The following is a 20,729-nucleotide window of genomic DNA, read 5'->3' on the forward strand; positions in this document are numbered from 1 at the left end:
TATTTACATTTATATTTTTTTATATTCTAAAATTAATTTTGCGGCATTCTCGCAATATACACACATACTATGTACATGCTTTCATATGTACACATTTTTACTTACATTACATTTTTCTCACCTATTTTATATTGTATGCACAATAAATATATATATTTTTTTTATATATACTATATATAATTCTTATCTATACATTGGTTTATGCATACATACATAGGCACGCTGTACAGGTATATATATGTAATATACAACAAGGTATTTTTGATGAAAAATATTAAATAAATTTAATGCAAACACGTGGATTTTTTTTTACATTTTGGATAAACAACATAATCATTCCATAATATTAAGCATAATTATTATTATTATGAACATATGTATGTATACGTCATGAAAACATCTATCATGAAAACATACATGCATTATGTATTTTACATAAATATACATCTGTACAAACATGGGTATAATGTAAGTACATATATTAATCAAGAATATAATATTAAAAGAAATGAAAAGAATGCTTTTTATATAAAATAATTTAATTATAAAAAAAAAAAATACGAAATTTATTTGAGAACAAAAAACAGGTTGTGATTAATAGAAATATACGACTTCTAGACATATAACGGTTCATTAATAGACTCAGAACACACACATTGTGTTTTTTTTTGCAAAAATATTCATACAAACATTATTAATGAATAATAAAAAACATGAAGAGTTGAAAATATTGTATTCGCAAAATACACTCATACGTACACACATTCTCATATCAGCAATGTGTCATATACATACATAAATGTATACTTATTGATCGTTGATGATATTAAAAAGGCAATCACCGCGCTTAGTTAAAGCTTTTAATAGAGATTATCTTAAAACATATTTTATTAAATACATACATGCATACATATGTACATAATATTTACTCGTATCCATATTCTCAATAATTTATAATGCACACGAATTTATGGTTATTTATTTTTCTTTATATTTACTACAGGTAAATAACACTCATTCATTATACATTCAAAATTTTTTTTTAACTTTAACACCTATGTACATACATACATACATATGTATATTATATTAGAGTCAAAAATTTAATTATGTGTGTATATCAAAAAATAATTACAAATACAAGTGCAATAATATTATCTAATGAAAATTATTCATAGTTCGTTGTTGCTTAAATTATTTTCACAAAACGAAATACACACATAACGATCTTAAACTCTTTTTAATTAAGGCAGGTAAACACAAATTATAAAATTGATCTTAACTAATATTTTTGTGTTATGTACATATGATATGTACATAATATATATTTGTGTATGCATGTTACAATAAATATATTTTCGAGCTAACTAGCAATATCAATTGTAAAATGTAAAAAATACCAATTTTACAGTAAAATAATTCTAAACAAGGAAGCAATAAACGAAGTATAGAAAACCAAACTCAAAACTTTCTCACCTAAAAACATTTATTCTCCTTTTTCCCAATGAAGCGAAATGCCCTCTCGAATATAATTTCGTATAAGCAATTTTTTTCTTCTCTGTCAGCTTTCAAGTTATAACAATTATAAAATGTCAATATTTTTTCCAGAAAATTTGGCATTAATTGTAAACATAGAAATTTCAATACAAAAATTAAATTTAGTAAATAATGAGTTAAAATATTTACTTGTGGGCTCATGAAGCATTTTTACTTGAAAATATTACGTAAACAGCAATTTGTAAACTCTTTATTAGTCATTGAATTTGGTAATTTTTATACAACGATAAATAAGTTGTAAACAAAAAATCATATCGCGACATTTATTTTAGTTTTCTCACTTTCAGCCAATTTTTTCTTATTTTGTATTTCTCAATTAAAATTTTGTTATTTTGTTGTACTTACTATTTATTTACAATTTCCATATATAACATGTATTTATTAATCTACGTACATACTAAAGTGAAAAGATCGAAAACAAAATATAAGAAATATGCTACTTAAGCTTAAAAATACAAATTTGAAATTAATTTAATCATTTGACGCCGTTTTAATTGCATTTTTAACGCTTTCCCGGTACTTACTTACAAATTATGATAAAAAAACAGCGTATACATATTAAATATGTGGTTACATGAAAGAACTATCTAAAACAAGTTCATTAGTTTTTAGTTTATAAAACTTCAGTTTTTTTTTTAATTTTATATAAGTAGTTTAGACTGCAAAAACTTATATTTTATCAAAATATGGTTAATGTACACAAAAATAACAAACTTAGAAATTTTAATTTATAAGTGACTTAAGCGCTTCGGTAAACATTAGTGCTCGATTGTAAACTTATTGCAACACATACAACTAAAAAGTTGCAAACAGTCTGTAAAAAATTACACAGTAATAACTCTGTGCTGGATTAGATACTTTAATATAATGGATACTTAATTTGCAACCTCAGAACTCTTGTCTCTCAGAAGATTTGGGTTACTTTCAGATTAAATAATCCAAAACAATCTATGAATCTTACTAATTTCCGTTCTAAAAATCAAAATTTCAATATTTATTTAACAGTTACGTAGACTTTACTTTTTTTTACTTTAAAACTTAACAAGTTTTTCTTTGAAACCACAGAATTATTATCGAATGAAACCTCTCTTCTGCTATTCTTTCTCTCTCACTTTTTTCTCATAAAAAAAATACTTTAATTGTATTTCTTTTTAATTTTAAACATTATTATTTATCTTTACTCTTTAAATGTCATAAACCTGACTTTTCATTAAGTGTATATTGTGAATTTTTATGTTTATAAAAATTACACATCTATATACATACATACATGCACAAAGCTTATAATATAAAAACTGATAACATAATTTTAAACTCTAGTTTTAACAGCAAAATTCGATATAAATGTGTAGAATTTAATAAAGCAAAAAAAAAAAAACCAAAAATAAATAAAATTTCTTTATTTTGTATTTATAATAAAGTAAGTGTGTATTTTTATTATTTATACGGATTTGTACGGATCCAAGGTTAAGTTTAATATAAAAATTTTAATAAATTTCAACTTTTACAGTTTTAAAAAAACAAGTATTTTAGATTTAATTAACAAAAAAGGAAAATCAATGTGAATAAATTCTAAAAATTGCGATGATATAAAAAAAAATAAATATTATATTTTGAGTATAATAAAAAATTCATCCAGTTGCGCCGTTAATTTTGGCTTAAAACTAATCAAAAAATATTAAAAAAATATGTGCAACTTTCTAAAAAAAAATTAAGAATTACTGAAGTCATAACTTATTTTTGGTGTAGATGATTCTATAATTTGTTCGAAAATATTTATGTGTTTTTTAACGGCTTTAAAATTAAATCTTCTTTAGATAAATTTTATATACTTATAAATTCTTAACATTATCAACTCAAATTTTTGTCTATTTCCTAGAAAATTACCTACATATTTGTATAGTGTATGAGAATCACAAAATAATGTTTCTGAAAAAAGGAAGTGACATTTTTTTAGTTATAAATTTTAGTGCTTTAACAAGTGTATCGAATATAATATTTAAGATATTTCTTTTAATTGTAACACGATTCTAATAAAATCTAAGAAATACCAGTTAAGTACAGAAAAGCCTTAACGGGATTTGGATTGATAACCTCAAAAAATCTTTTCAAACAAAAATTTTAGATTTCACCAAGACTCTTCGAACAAAACTCCTTCGAAATTTGATTAAGTATAAGTATTTGTAATTAATTCAATTCAATTTTGCTATAACGGGGTTCAAAAAAGCTTAAGAAACTTGTTATATAAACCTTGATTATATAGCTTTAAATCGACAACTTTTCTAATTTCCCTTTCTAAACTATCGCAGAACTATTCTGAACAATTTCTTAATATTTTATGATGATCGAAAGAGCGGTTTATTTGTGAGGAGCAGTTCACTTAAAATTTTGGTTTTATTTTGACATATCTATTTAATATAAATATATACATATGTATTGATATCTATAGATTATTTATTTACTCATAGTTAAATCAAAAATATTAAATAAAATTTTTAACTTTTATGATTCCTGGTACATTGAGTATTAAGTATTATGTTAGTCGTAAATTCGATTGTATAATAAAATAACATAATTAAGTATGTACATTTATGTTATTAGCACATTTATATTCGAATAAATATTTACACATGTCACCCCTATCGCCCGTATTTTGTAAAAAAAAAAACTCTGTTTGCGATAAGTGAATATTTAACAAAACAATAGATTTCGGTTAATTTTTTTATCTACAATACTTTTGCATTGTGAATCTACATGCACAATAAATACATAAATAAATTTAAAATATTTTACAAAGTCATTAGTTGATAGTCTAAGCAGTTCATGTCAAAGTTATTTAAGTATAAATTCTATTAAAAAAATTGCTCGAATATTGATTAATCAAGTAAAAAATGGCTGTTTCATAAAAACTGCCGTTATTTCACTTTTCCAATTTAATTCCAACTTATTTTTGGAGTACATAAAATTCTTGTGAATTAAGAACAGGTATCCAATTAGAATTTATGAGAAATAAATGAGATTCAGAAACAAATTATTTCAAAAATTGGTTCTGTAAAAAATTATTCGAACTTTTCTATCCATCCACTCCATACAATATCCATTGAGATAAGAACTATTCCAGAGAAGTATTTCCGAAACATTGGAGATAAAAAGTCATAATGGAGCAACAATCTATAGAAAAATATCAAATTATACTATTATTTTGTTTATTTTTGATTCTCATTTCGGCAAAATTATTAAAAATACAATAATTTGATTCCATTTTTAATTTTGTATACTATATCTCAATATTACAGAAAAGAAAAGTCTAGGCGTTCTATATACTAAATCGAGATACTCGTGTCACGTTTATGTAAATTCTCCATATTTCAACTCAATAATCGAAAAAAATTTGCTTTTTAATTCGATCAAAGAGAATTGCCCCTGACAAAATTTGGTAAAATTATTTCTTGGAAAATTATGCGATTTCGAAATAAAAAGCGACAAACTTTCTGGACTAAAGTAAGATAATATGGAAATATTAAGTAAAAACTATTTACATACAGTTTCGGTTAGGGTTTTTTAAATTTCCCAAAAGTAATTATAAGTCTTTAAGTTTAATATCTCCGAAACTAATTGTTTTAAGATTGATTTGCTTAGGCAATCTCCTTATAGTCAGGTTATTTGCTGTCATATAAAGAAATTTAATTAAATTGTTTTAGAAAGATATGAATTAGTTTCTCATTATCAGATTATTATTATACATAAGTAGTTTTATTGAGAAAATAATATAAAAAATAATAAATTGAGGCTTATTTTTGTAAATGTGGAACAGAAAAAAACCTTACCTTTTTTTGATTTTTTTTTTGTTTCTTATTATTTCAGTTCTTGTCTTTAATAACCAATGTCTGCTTATTTAAAAATTTTTTATTCTTATTGGAGTTTGTAAAATAATTCGTTTTTTACGAGAAAACCTTTTTTCTTAATCAATTTTTAGATCTTTTTTTTTTTTTTTTGTTAAAACAATTACAAGTTTTGATTTAAAAATGAGACTTTCATTTAAGTTGTTAATTACAAATATGGCAAGAGTTTTTTTTCAGATTTATGAAAAAAATAAATAAAAAAAAAAGTAAAAGAAAATAATAAAAACTTTTAATTTTTTTTTTTTATTTGTCGAAAATTTTTTTTATTAAATTTTCTTATTATTATTCACTTTTCCTTTCTTTCTTGATAACTGTTTTTCTTTACTATTTTTTTTTTTTTATTATTTATTTATAATTTACTTTTATAATTTGGCTGTAAAATTAACAGTTTGCTTTATTTTTTGTTGTTTTTTTATATCTGCTTTATTCCTTTTATTTTATTTAACACTGAAAAACTTTAAATAATTTATTTTGTGCAAATTTTAATAATTTTATAATATATATATATATATCTATATATATACTAATCATTAGAATGCCTATTTTAATTTCTTATTTTTATTTAAAATAATAATTATTAATATTAATTTAAAAAAAAAAAATTATTGACATATTTAAGAAAGTTAAAGAAAAAACAAGAAAATAAATTCAAAATAAAAAAATTATATTAAATAATTTTAATAATAACAATATTCGAAAAAGTAACAAAATTAAATGAACATTTAAAATTATTTATGATATTATAAAAATTAAATATAATATTAATTTATTAGTTGAAATATAATATAATAATTAAATACAATATATATAAGAATAATTAACAATATTTAAACGATAATAATTAACGATATAAAAAATTTAACAATATTTTAAAGAAATTAAAAAATAAAATAATTTTTATTTAAATATTTAAGAAATTTAAAGTTTTATTATAAAAAATAAATTATTGGCATTTTCTGAATTCGAACTAATTAATTAATAAGTGATTTTTTATATGATAAAAATGAATTTAAAAAAAAATTAATTTTATAGACAGAAAAAATTTATTTTCATTGTCATTGTTTTGGATTTTTTATAATAGAAATATAAAATGAAAGTGAATACAAAAAAATAAACACAAAAAAAAAAATATTTTCGAAAATATGATCTTAAAATTATAACTTATACTGTTATTTAAGAAATTCAAAATACAAAAAAAAAATTTTCACTTTAAATTTTTTTGTTTTTGCAATTTTTACTTATGAACAAATTAAATTTTTTAAAATAAAATTTTTTATAAGAAAAAATTAATATTAATTAATTGTTTTTATTAAAAAATATCACTGCCTCCTCTCTTTGTATACATTAATAATATTTTAATATTTAAATTCAATTTTGAAAATAATTAAAAATTTTTAAAACAAATTTGTTTTTTTGTGGAATAAATTCAAATAAAAATAAGAATTTTGTTTTATTAATTAAAATTATATAAGTAAGTAGAAAAAAGAAAATTTTTTAATTCACGGTGTTTTAAAATTATTCCTAATTTTCTTCTAAATTATAAATTTAACTTAAAAATTTATTTTTATATTTAAAAATGAAAACTAAAACAAGAATATTTTTTTTTTGCTGTTGTTTTTAATTTTTAAACAAAAATTATTTTCCAAAAACTTTTTCAAAATTTTTCTCAACTTTATTCAATTTATTTTTAATAATTTTTTTTCGTATTTCTTAACATTTATAAATTATTTACATTTTATTTTTATTTTTATTTTTTTTCAACAAAATTTAATTTTTTTTTTAAATAACATTTCAAAATAACTTAAATATATATGGGTATGGTATGCATTTCCTTATTCCTTCATATTTTTTTTTTCCTTTTTATAAAATTCCAATTTAAAATTTCCCTTAATTTTAAAAACTATAATTTCCTTTTTTTTTTGTAAATTTTTTTAATATTTTTTTTTTTACTTTTATTTTTTATTTTACTAATATATTTTTTTTTCCTTTTAATTTTTTGTAGGTATTTGATGAAAAAAAATTTTAATAGGTTTACTTTTTTAATCCAAAATACAAAACGATTTTTTGATGATGATTGTAAATGAGCTATGTATGTCGGACGATAACGGTAATTTTCAGTCAAAATTCATTTTTTGTTTCATTTTCAAAAAAAAAAAAAAAGAACGGAACTTTAGAAAAATATGAACGAGATTAATACCTTTGTTTTTGTTTTTTTGTTTTGATTTGATTTGGAAGCGGTAGAGAAGCTGAAAAAAGCGCGCGTTAAACTATAATGAAATATGGAAAAAGAAATTAAAAAAAAATAAAATTTAATTTAATTATATTTAAATAAAAAATTAAAATAATAACTAGAAGAAAAAAAATTCTAATTAATAAAAAAATTAAGTTTTGCAAAGCAAGAAAATTTATAGAAGAATAATTAAGAAAATAAAAACATTTTTAAATTAAAAAATTAACAAACAAAATTAAATTAAAATATTGAAAAATTAAAAAAATATTTTTTTTTGTTTATAAATAATAATGGAAATTTAAAATAGGCAAAGATGATATTTTAATTATGTTTATGAAAGCGTAACAAATTGTTTAATTTGCAAAATTGGGATTCAATCCTAACAAAAAACACCATCAACTAAGCTACTTTACAAAATTTAAAAAAAAAAACAGAACAACGTTTCCAAAATTTAGAAGACCGTATAGTTTTTTTTTAAATATATTTTTGTTATTTTGAATGATTTTCTGATATAATTATGAATACTCTTGATATGATAACGGCGAAATTTTCTAAGCTAAGCGGGAAACTAAGCAAAATATTTTAAGATTATTTTTTTTTTTGGTTTTTTGAATATATGCACAATACATTTGAAGATTAATAAAATAAAAAATTATTAGTAAGATTAAAAATTAGCAAAAATTTAAAATAAATAAAGAATATAATTAAAAGCACAATGATTATAATAAAATTAATTAAAAAAAAAATTTGTTTATTTAATTTTTTTTTTGTTTTTACTATGTTTATAATTATGAAATCACAAAAAAGAACAAAAAAAAATTTAAATTAAAAATATTCTTTGGAATATTCTTAATTTAAATATTATTGGTAACATTCTTATAATTTTATAAATGAATTAAATGTAAATTCACAACTATAACAAAAAAATACAACAATTAATTTGAAAATTTTTTCTATTTATTCTTGAAACAAAAAAAAAAATAAAAACAAAACTTTAAAAAAAAAATTTCTTTTTTTATGAGTTAAAACATTTTTTTTTCTAATTGTTTTTTTTTTTAATTTTTTTTTTTCTTTTTTGCTTTACGACTCTTTGTTATTTTTGTTTAAAGAGTATAAGAAGAAAAAAAAATTTAATATTATTTTTGTTTATTTAATTTTTTTTATAAATTTCATTTTATATTTTTTTTCAAATTAATAAAATTGTTTTTTTCATTTTTAATTAAAATATATTTTTTTTTATATATATAAAACTATATAGTAAAAATTATTATATAAAAATACATGTAATAAAAGCAGTAAAAGCGGCAAAAATTTATAATAAATATTTCTTGCGGGGAAAATTCTGCGAAAAAATTTAGCGCGACCTATTCGCACACGTTGTCGCTCGTAGACTAAAGGAAAACTTATAAAACTAAATTGGAAAATGAATATACGACGAACGACTCTTCTATACGGATTTTCTTTGTATTTTTTCACAACACAAAATTTTTTTTTTTTTTTGTTTAGTGGATATTTTGTTGGAGAACTAAAACAAGGAAACTGATCCAATTTAAAGTTTCGATAAAAAATAAAATTAAGAAAAACAAAAAAAAAACATGTACATACATACACAAACATACTAGAATTACAGCATAATGAAGGAATAAAAATTACAAAAACAAAAAAAAACCTTATAATAATAATTTTACAAGAGAATGGCGCTTACGATGGTGAAAAAAATTATAAAAGAAATTTATTTAATATAACAAAAACAAAAACAACAGAAAAACCAAACACAAAAAAAAAAAAACTTTAAACGAATCAAAAGCACTCTTCGATTTAGTTTTAGAATTGAAATTTGAAGGCAAAAGGTGAGATTTTTTTATTCATATATTCGTTTATTCCGTTATATTCCGGATGAAAATAGAGAAAAGAGAATGAGAGAAACAGAAAAAAAAACACATACAAAATAAAATTATAAAATATAAATTTCATATTATATGAAATTCGTCTCTCTTACTCTCTCTCTCTCTCTCAATCTCTCGGAGTCGTAAAATAAAAATAATAATAGTTCGTTTTTTTTCGTTCTGTCGCAAAAAAATTTTATCCGTCGTTTCTTTCGTTTGGTAATATTATTTAACTTTTGTAGTTGTGTAATTCCGTAATCCGTTTTATTTTTAAAATAGATAAAAATTGAGTGTGTGGTGACATATGGTTTTTGAATATTGTATGTGTTGTATATTTTGTATTCACGAAAAAAAAAGAGAAATGGCATAAAAACAAAGGGAGAGAATAAAATTTAAAGTCTCCATAATTTTGTTTTTTGTGTTTTTTACTTAAAATAAGATACAAATAAAAATACAGCGAGAATACAACGTGGCTGAAAATTTTAAACTTTTTACTGGGGAATTTCTAAATAAAGTGGTTAATACACAATTTATAATATACAAAATTCAAGGATATTTTTTGTTTTCAACTTCAACTAAAATATCAACTGATTAAATTTATGTGTTTGAAAAATGGAAATATTTTTTTGAAGCGGAATGGTACTTTAATTTCTTCAAATAGATTTTTAATTGTTCCTTAATTTTAGAACCGCTAATAACTTGATATTTTGTAAGTAATTTACATTAAAACAATAGTTTTTGTGTATTACTTGCAATGTTGTTTAGCAAACAATGCTAAACATTATCTATTTTTGAATATTTGATTAAAGGTACTCTAAAGGTCTAAAATCTGTTTCATTGTGTATAAACGTTGTTCATAGAATTTTTCTTGAGAAGAACTGAATGCTGCGGTATATTCTCATCAAAACAAAACTATCAACTTTTGCTTATTAAACTTTGACCGAATTTCGATAAAATCGAACCGCACAGAAAAGTAAGAGCAACTAATCTGTCTAAATTTATCTAATAGAATTTGGAGTTATTTTATTTTGTCGCACATTTTTCCATTTTCGAGTAGACGTTAGCATTTAACTACTAATTGTATTTGTTTGAAATGTATACATTGCAAGTACGTATTTTCCTCTACATATAGAAAACAAATTTGATAAGAAAATTTCGAGAGTTAAATACATACACAATGACAAAAGTTTTTTTATCAAACAAAATTCGTCATATTATAGCTACTATGTTTTCCCAATAACGAAACTAAAGTACCATTCACTTCACGTTCACTATCCAAATTTTCTACAAAAACAAAGAGAGTAAAACGATAAATTTAATCAAAATCTTATTTTGCAAATTGTTATTACTCTCCTAACAATAAAAACAAAACAATAAAAAAGGTTTTTTCCAACTCTCTCTCTCAAAACAATTTTTGTTGTATTTAATTCTTTTATATATAATACGAGTAATAAATAAGAGGTGTATAATATTTATTTATCAAAGAGAGAAAACATGCGCATTTTTATCTTGATTTTCTGTTACGAAAACAAAAAAAAAAAAACGAAAAAAAAACGGAATCTTATGTCATCATGCTAGAAAACGCCACATGTTCATTTTTACTTTACTTCGCTTTATCGCTTTGTTGTTTTCATTTAAACTTACTGCTATTTCATTTTATAGTATGTAATCATAATAGAATAATAAAAATAATAGTAAAGAAACAATAAAAACGCAAAAAAAAACCGTGAGTCATTAGTTTTTGCTTTAAAAACCCAAGAAACATTGGTTCGGCGTTGTATTGTGAATTGTGATATCATCAGACTCATAAAAAATAATTATTCAAAAAAAAAAAAAAACTTGTTTTGTTATATTCTCATTTCTCATATTATTTTGTTAAAAAGTATGGAATGAGTGAAAGTAACAAAATGGAAATGAAACAAAATTACGTTATTATTTTTAATTTTCGAGAGGTTGAGTGAGTTAACTAACATGAAAACGGAAATAAATTTATTCGTGGGGTGAACGCATACGTACCCATATTTGTTAGTTAATTGTGACGAATTTCAGCTATATCTAATATCGTATTTCCGTATTTTGATTTTTAAAATAATTGTTTCAAAAGTTTACAATAAATTTTTGTACAATTTTAGTAAATGGAAACTTATTAATTCTTAATTTTAATTTTTTTGATTATTGGCTCTTTACTTGCAGTATTTTTCTGCAGTGCCCAGATTTGTATAGTATTTGTATATTATGCAGTACTGTTTAATTTTAAATAATTTTATAAATTTGATTTTTTAGAACTCAAATATACCCCGTCTATCAAAATAAAAGATCTGCAGCCAATTTGACGTTCTTATTTTTGGCAAAATCTAAATTTTTAGTACCATTATGTCAAAAACAAGCGAAAATGACGCCAACTTGACATATTTTTGCAGACTAAAATTTCGATATGTATTGAAAGAGAAACAATATAAGCGGAAATTTTTTTTTGTAACTAAAGTAGAATTGGTAATCTACATTACATTTTTGTTTACCAAAATATTTAACAAAAAGTAGATTGCATATTCTGCGTAAAAATTTTGCAGTTTTGTTGGACGCCCATAGTTTCTAGAGGAAAAGAACAAAAATCTTTTTACATTCCACTATTAATTGAATATTTTTATTAAAAGCAGGTATGTATAAAGAAAGCTCGTGATGCACAAGACGAGTATTTATTTAAAATTGTTCTTAATCTATAGTACAGAATTACAAATAAAATATTTTTCAAAATTAAAAAAGAAAATTTATCAAACACTAAAAACTTTTTAACAAAACAATTGATTTAGTTAAGATTTTTTTATTTCTTTAACCAATGACACGCAATATTCTCTCCTATTCCTTGCTAGATTTGAAAAAATGAGTCAATAATGCACATAAAAAACTTTATTCAATATTTTTATATGCGTATATTATATACATACGTACATACATAACATATATAGTAAATAAACACAAGTGTATGTAAAATATGTACATCGTTAAGAATACTGGCGCCTAAATAATAAATCTCAACCCCCCGTCTCTTCTAACAAAAATTCTTGAAGAACATTTTTGATTATCGTTTCAGAATCATTTGATCCTAACGGTATTATATACGCGTTCATTTTAAATTCATGTAATTTTCACTCATAAAAATTTTCTATTCTCTTTTTGAGTATTTGTCATCGTTTTTTTGTATTAAATTTCTACTATTGCTTTGAACATAATATAATTTAACTGAATTGGGCACAAATACAATAACTTCTTTTTTGTAGTAGCTTTTTCTTTTGACTTCTCTAACCATTTCAAATGTTTTATAAATATCACCCATCGCACGATATTGTGGTGCGTTTTATGTAATATTGTAAAATAAAATACTCATTTCCTAGAAAAATATGCAATAATAACTCCTACTCATTTTCTTGCATACATAAAGAAAAGAAAAAAGAGTTTAAGAAACTCAAAGTCATTTCTCCGCAGAAAACATTAACTGTACTCTACACAGCCACAAAACATTGGGAAACTTTAATAACAACTGCAAAATTGGGGTGAAATACAGGAAAACAAAGAAAAGAAAGTACATACTTGTGTTTATACATTCAACGTTAAAACAAAGTAAAACTAGTTTTGCTTGCCTTGGAGAAATACAACATACTTACCATACCATATGGGCTTTGTTTAATTTGTAATTTATAAATTTAAATATCATTCCATTCCACTTCCATCTATCTCAACTCTATTATCTATTCTCCTTAACTATACAAAAAAACAAAATTTGCAAAATTTTCTCTAAAGTTAGAATGTAACATTTTTATGTGTTTATGGTGAATTTTACATAATATAAGCTCTTTTTCTACCAACTCTACAATAGAGAACTGTAGTATATTAATGATAACGCAAAGGAAAATTCTTTATTTTCTGGAGAATAAAATATTTTTTTCTCTTCATATTTATACATTTCTCAGTAAAGCCTTATCTCTTGGAGCACATATGCACGCATACTATGAAAATGTTTGATTTCAATAGAGTTTTGTTTTTCTACTGTTTTGTTTACGTTTCCTTTTACGATTTTTCTTATTCTTGAATAATGTTAATAAAGCTTTACATTAAAATACGAAAAAGCTTTAAAGCTCTTGTAACGTAGTCAACAATATAGTGAGGATTATTTGAAAAATTTAAATTTTTCGTTGATCGACCTCTTAATGTTTTAATTTATAGCTTCGACAAAATCGTGTAGAGTATTAAGAAATTTGTCGAAAAACGTAGAGCGTTATGTTAGTATCGTTATTTAAAGAATGGAAATGTCTCTCAAAATTATGCTATCTATTCCTAAAATTCCATTCTATTTTTCCATAATTTTTCTATTTAATAAATGCAAAAATAGGATTGTAATGTGTTTCCTTACCTTGGGTTCAGCTCCGCCGATTCGTTATACGAATTTCTTTATATTTCTTGGCTAGTTAATAAAGCTTTATTAACGAATTATAATAGGCATTCACAATTGGAAAGGTTTCAGTAAAATTAATTAATCTGATGAGGCATAAATTATGAATGATGAATTACGATTGATGTACTTGAAATTATTAGCCTTTCAAACTAAGTTCATTGCAATAACGCATTTGACTTAAATTCAAAGCGTGTTATGGAAATTAGTACGGCTTGAATTAAGTTTTTAACTTTATGGAGAAAATTTGATAATGCTAACAGCGAATTGCAAATGATAGGCTTTAAAATACAAACAATAAACCAAAATCTATTCGAAAAATCTATTTTTCTCTTTTAGTTGGCAAGACTCTATTCACAATGGACAATAATAATCGAAACTTAAATAAACCGATTAGCACCTTAATGCAATTTAATTTATTCGGCTCACTTCGATAATGGAGTTGCTGATGAAATAAGTTAAGTTGACATTCGATTTGCATATATTTAGGCGCACGAGAAAATGCGCTTATAAACTTTCAAATATTTATGAAGTTTGGACCAAGTTTCAAAATTTTTTCAATAAATTTCTTTAAATTATATTTCAAAAAAAGAAAAATTTTTTTATATTTATGTGTGTGTGCAAATACTAACTACTATTAGTGAGTAAACGCTCATGCAATTCATACATTTTCAATTCGACTAACTTTCATATCAAATAACTAATGTAATAAAAATCATCCTACGCTTAATTTCTTCGCAGTTTTATTTGATCGGCTTTTTATATACATACATACATACATTGTATGTATTTTAGTTTTTGATTTATTACAAAAATTCTTCCATGAAAATAAAATTTATTGAATTAGTTTTGTAAATTTTTGGGGTAGTTTATTAAGCAAATTAAAACTTAAAAACAACAATAAGCATAAACAAGCTATGAAATAAGTATAAAGAGAAACAAAAATTATCTATGAAAATTGCATCTTCCATAAGTACTTAAAATATGCCATTTTCTAATGAAGGAGCAACTACTTATAGTAAAAATTATTTTGGTTTTTTTTTTTTAAGTATACAGTTATGGGCAAGTAAATAGCATGTAAATTTTGTTTTAAGAAAATTTTCTAACTTAGTTATAAATAAATTCTTGGCATTTTGAGTGATAAAAAAATGGTCTGTTATCTGGCCCAAAACCTCTGAACTTAAGTTAGAAAGAGATTCATTCAATAATTTCTGTTTGGATTTCTCTGGAGGATTTAGAAAGAGCTTGTTTTTTAGTTTTCTTCACTTGCCTTGTTAAATGAAATTTTTCGAATGATGTTCCAATTTAGGTACTTGTATTTATAGATCATTCTGGATCAGATGAGCTGCATTATGGTTTCAATATTTTGGAGCGATTATTCTGCTTCGTTCCAGAAATATGGCTATTATTTTCGTTACAAATCTTTGAATTGTATGAGTTTATGTTGTAACTGTCATATTTACTCCTATTTTATTTACTTTGTTCATACTTGATTTATTTTAACAAGATATAGTAATAAAATTCTTAAAAATAAATGCATGTGATATTTACTTGTCCATGTATGTATACATGTGTACTTCCAGAATTCATGTGCATGTAGATATAATATAATATGTGCAGTTATTACTATTAATAAAAAATATTGTGTGAACTTTAAAAGACAAAAATAAGCAATATTTCAAAATAAAATAAAAATAAGTCCATACATATGAAGTCTTGACATAATTCCAAGAAAAAATATTGTTCCACTATAGATAGATAGATAATTTGCTTTATTTGCCAAAATAGAGATACAAAAACTGATAGTTTTTAACTGTCGCCTTATTAATAACAAAAACTTTGTTTATTACGCGTAATAATTTTCATTTTTGATAAAATGCCTAAGAATTCAATGAAAATTAAAAACGCCAACACTGAATCGTTTTAAAAAGGACCCTTCTAAATAAAAAAGGAAACATTTTAACATAATAAAGATATTACATTGTTACATTTCATTTACAAATTATGTACATGCAATATAAATATTATAAGTAAGAAAAAAATATGATTATTTTCAAATATTTCTCATCGTCTGTGGTCCGTATTATGACCAGATATTATGTTTTTTGAGATTTAAATAAAAGAGACGAAAGGTGGCATTTATTATCGAAACGGTGTTGGTGGAAAAACTCCCTTCAAAAGCATTCTGATTTTTCCTTTGACAAGGGACGACCTTATCAAAAAACATAATTTTGAATTATTCGAAGACTAATGGGCATTAATTCCAAAGCTGAGAGACAATAAAAGGTAAACAGAATTTGCAAGTTATTAAATATGGGTTCCAGAAATGTTACGAGCTAAATACTAAATATACCTACTGCAATTCTACCTTATAATCCAGTGGGTAAAAGCATTATGTTGAGGATAGAAAACTTTAATTTTTATGGGGAAGGCGAAAGAAATAAAAATATAATAAAATGTGAAATTCCTTCATAAATACGAACAAAATACTTCCAGTATGCAAAATAAAGTCTTTTACATAACTGGGAGTTGGCTCTTTGGCAGTGATATACATACTTATATATGCAATTATTGATGTCTATTAACATTGCATAATATGAAGCAATTAATTTTCTAAATTTTTTCTTTCAAATGTAGGACCGTGAACATTAATAATATTCTCGAATTTTTACATAGGAGTATTAATATTATTCTAAGACCTTATAGAAGTGCATCATCAACATTTTTTCGCGTAAATCTTATTTTAGTTCTGAAGATGTGTACTTATTTTTTACAGATCGCACTGCATACAATAAGGGAAGTTATGTGATGGCAACAAATTTTGCATGGCTGAACCGATTTTGATGAAATTTTATATGTAAGTTTATTTCCACTATTGCACGGATTTATCAACTTTTGGGATACATCAGACCTTGGGAACTAGACCTTTTAGCGGGCCTGTTTTACATTTTTGATTATTTTGAAGAAAATATTCAACAGATTTACTTGAAATTTCATATATAAGCTTCATTCGTCCGTCCACAAAAACTCCTAAATTTTAAATGAAATCAGGTACCAGCAACTGGACATTTACTACGGACTAATTATACATTTTTGCGTATATAAAGTGAAATATTAAACCGAGTTCATTGAAATTTTATATTTAAATTCGGGGTGTAAAAACAAAGAACTTATAAATTTTTTGGAAAACTCAGGGCTCGGAAACGAAATTGGGGGCCGATTTTACATTTTCTACCATATCTACGGAACGAATTGATGGAATTTCTTGAAATTTGATATTTTAGTTCTGGTTGTTACCGAAACTAACTGGCGCGCTTTTCAGGGAATTCAGATGGCACAAAGCGAATTTCTACTAAGAGCCAAATTTATAATTCTCTAGGTATGTTAACCAAAAGCTTACTAACGCCCTAAAAATTTGAAAGAAGTGTTTAAAAGGCATATTAAAATATTCTGCAACACTTTAACTGAACTAGACAATAAATATTGCGGTCGGTTATGTGCTGATCACCTCAGATCTTTCTATTACGTCACATCGAATAAATTCTTGCGGAGATAAATTTTGTTATAACTTTCAATTAAAACCATTTAAATGTTTATAATGGGAACCATGTTCCGTGCACATATTTTGTATGAGTTTCTAGTTCTGCAAAATCATTACTAACATACAAAATTTCAATAAAATAGTAAAATTAAAAATAATCAATAAGTTTTAAAAGAAGTTTTATAATTAATAGTAGCTATTCACATAGTCTAATAATTATTAAAAATTATTAGAATTTTGGAGATTTAGGTAAATTAGTTCCAATTTTTAAATTATTTGTTTTTGAAATATTTTGATTATTCGCAAGTGCATTAGTTGTTATTCAAGACAACTTTATACCTATTCCATTTGGATTACAATGTCAACTCTATAAAGTTGCATATAAAAATATTCATTTTCGGAATCTCAGTAGTTTTTTTTTGTCATTTTTACAGTGCATTTTATTCTTAAAGAAAAATCAAAAATCTTAATATGAAAATTATATCGCAGGTTTATAAGAAAATAGTGGAAATTTTTTCGTGTTAGAATGAAAAAGTTTTTGCAAGTTGATCAACCTCATTCTTATTCACGTCTTTTCTTTCTTTTTTTTCATTAATATTGTATGCGAAATTTTAACATTTTTACATGTATAATATTATACTCGTATATGTTTATGTATATATGTATAAGTGTTATACATTTATGTGTGTAGGTACGGACAGGGTCAACATCGAAAATTACATCAAAATGTTTTTCAAATTTTATTCTGCCCAGCTTGAATAATAGCTTGCAACAAATACATAGTTCACATACAGTTACAATTATTTCTTAATCTTTCTGTTAGTTAAATCGGTATCTAGCCTTTAGCTTTTCAAAATCTTGGCGATTTAAGATACCCAAATTTTATTGTGTTCCAAATTATATGATGGTTGGTATTTTGCAAAATACAGAAAAATGTTGAACAAATATCAGAACTTTAAATTGATACTAAAATCAACTGCTAACCTTAAACTGGTTTTTCATTACTTTCTGGAGTAATTAGTCGTCTACAAGGCAACTAGAAGAAATCTTAAAATTTAACTGCCTGTAAATATTCATAAATATTTTATTTTTATAAAATCAAACATTTTTTTTATCTCCTCCTCTCTTTGAGTTTCTACTCTTCGAACTTTGGAACTTTTCAATTGTTTTTTTTTTTTTTTTTCACTTACTTATATCTAACACAATGCAAGTTTAATTAATTCATAAACCCACAGCTTTGTATAACTTAAATTGTTTAGTTGGTTGACGTGGCTAGTGCAGTAGGTCCACCCTAATTAGCACAAATGTGTCTTTTTTCTACCACTAGCCTATGACGGCCAAAGCCGGGCACTCACAGAGATAGTGAAAAATAGTCTCCCACTTGTCCATTTCCCGGTAACTCTGACACATTGTGTTGAAAGACAATCTCAACCCAGCTGCATAGTCTCCAAACATGGTGTTCTGTAAGGCTACCGTTAGGCAGAAATGTCCCTGCAAGGCATCCTCAGGAACCCATCCGATTTCCTACGGTTGTTTTGGCCACATCTTTCCTGCTGTCCCGCTTGTGGACAAGGCTTTCCACCTGCATGAGAACATTTCATCTTCGAAAACAAAGTGAATTAATTTTGTATACATTCGAGAAAAAAACGAAATACGCAATAAAAAAAATTCTTCCTACACGAAAATTACATTAACAATAATTACTGGTTGCTCACATATAACAGATACTATATGTAATAGTTAATCACTTCCTTCTCACTAAGCGAGGAAAAAAGCGAGATGCGCGATTGCGCTCTTAATTTAATTAGCAATCTAATTTAACCTTGAAAAATTCTAATGCTTTATACTTACTATAGTGATTACTTTTATGTTCCGCCTAAACATATGCAACATTTCATATTAGCACAATTTCTAATTCAATAAAAATATTATGTCCATTATTTGCATAGATCTAAAGCTAATACGTGTGTATTAGTGTGTTAGTCCGAAACATAAATTTTTTGAAGCCCAAATTTTTTGTATTTTACAAATTACGTGGTCTTCATCATCTGCACTATTTAACGCATATTACCCTGTACTTTATATTATGTACATTTATTTAAAGAAGTTTTTTTTTACTAACATAGTTAGTAAAAGATTTTCATTTTATTTTAGTCGCTTTAATTTTTTAAGCTTTCTTTCGTACATATTATTATATAGAAATATAAAAGAAAAGGACATTATACAAAATATTCTCTACACGTAAACTTTTGACATTTAATTAGCTTTTACAGTAGTGAAAATTTATTCTAACATGTATACGAACAAATAAGAACAAAAGACACAAAATATATGTATGTGTGTATAGTGTATGTACCTACAAACTGAAAACAACAATTTACGCGTTTAGGTACAAAAAATACTATTATACTGAGTGCATAACTATATTTGCTTTTTTCAAAGAGTTTTTCAGAAGTAAAACAAATGCAAAAAAATTTTTTTTTTCCTTCTACTCACGTTTCTTTATATTATCCAGACTTGGCTAAACTCTTTGTATTTATTCTATATATAGTTGCAAAAACAGAAAAAAAATAATGTACACCTGTATATTTAACGTTATCTATAATTTTTTTTCCGTTCGTAGAGGGTATAACGTATGTATGTAAAATATGTGTGCATGTTTCTGCAATCTTAACTTAGTTATAGTTTAAAAAAGGATATTTTCAATCATTTTTTTATAGCGACACAAAATAAAAACTATGTTATAAGCTAAAATTAAATAAAATGTAAAAAAAATAAGTAAACAGAAGAAAAATTTGAAATAGAAAAAGTTTACTAACAATTTACCTCTTATTAAAACAGAGTTAATATTTCTTAGTTAATTACTTTATATGAATTTTTTTTTCTTTATATATTTTGACGGTTTTGTAGATTAAGACTTTCCAATCATAGCCACAGACGTGATCAAACTATTAAATAATGTAAATTATTTTTTACAAATAATTTTTTCTTTCTGATTTAATGTTTGTTCCTAAAGAAGAGTTTGACACTAAAATATTATAAAGTAAATTTATTTTGTTTATCATAATGTTTAAAAATTTAATATATTTTTTAATTTATCAATGGTTTTTGTAACATGAAAACGAACTGCAGTTGAAATACGAGTACATCTTAAGTTTATTAGAGT

At 23.7% G+C, this 20,729-nt stretch overlaps 1 long non-coding RNA gene across 2 annotated transcripts in view; it reads right to left on the reverse strand.

Annotated features, from left to right (window-relative positions):
- Positions 1-9,113, reverse strand: part of LOC129606306 (uncharacterized) — a 145,593-nt gene extending 136,480 nt beyond the window's left edge. Inside the window, exons 1-2 of one of the 2 annotated variants that reach the window (XR_008696761.1) lie at positions 8,971-9,113; positions 5,385-5,914 (exon numbers count right to left, since the gene is read on the reverse strand). This is a non-coding gene — a long non-coding RNA (uncharacterized LOC129606306). The remainder of the gene's footprint in view (positions 1-5,384; positions 5,915-8,970) is intronic. The other variant, XR_008696760.1, reaches the window with a different exon arrangement.
- Between the last annotated feature and the right edge of the window lie 11,616 nt (positions 9,114-20,729).

The sequence above is a fragment of the Condylostylus longicornis genome, unplaced genomic scaffold (assembly GCF_029603195.1).
Source record: "Condylostylus longicornis isolate FDR11 unplaced genomic scaffold, ASM2960319v2 ptg000018l, whole genome shotgun sequence".
Lineage (NCBI taxonomy): Eukaryota > Metazoa > Arthropoda > Insecta > Diptera > Dolichopodidae > Condylostylus > Condylostylus longicornis.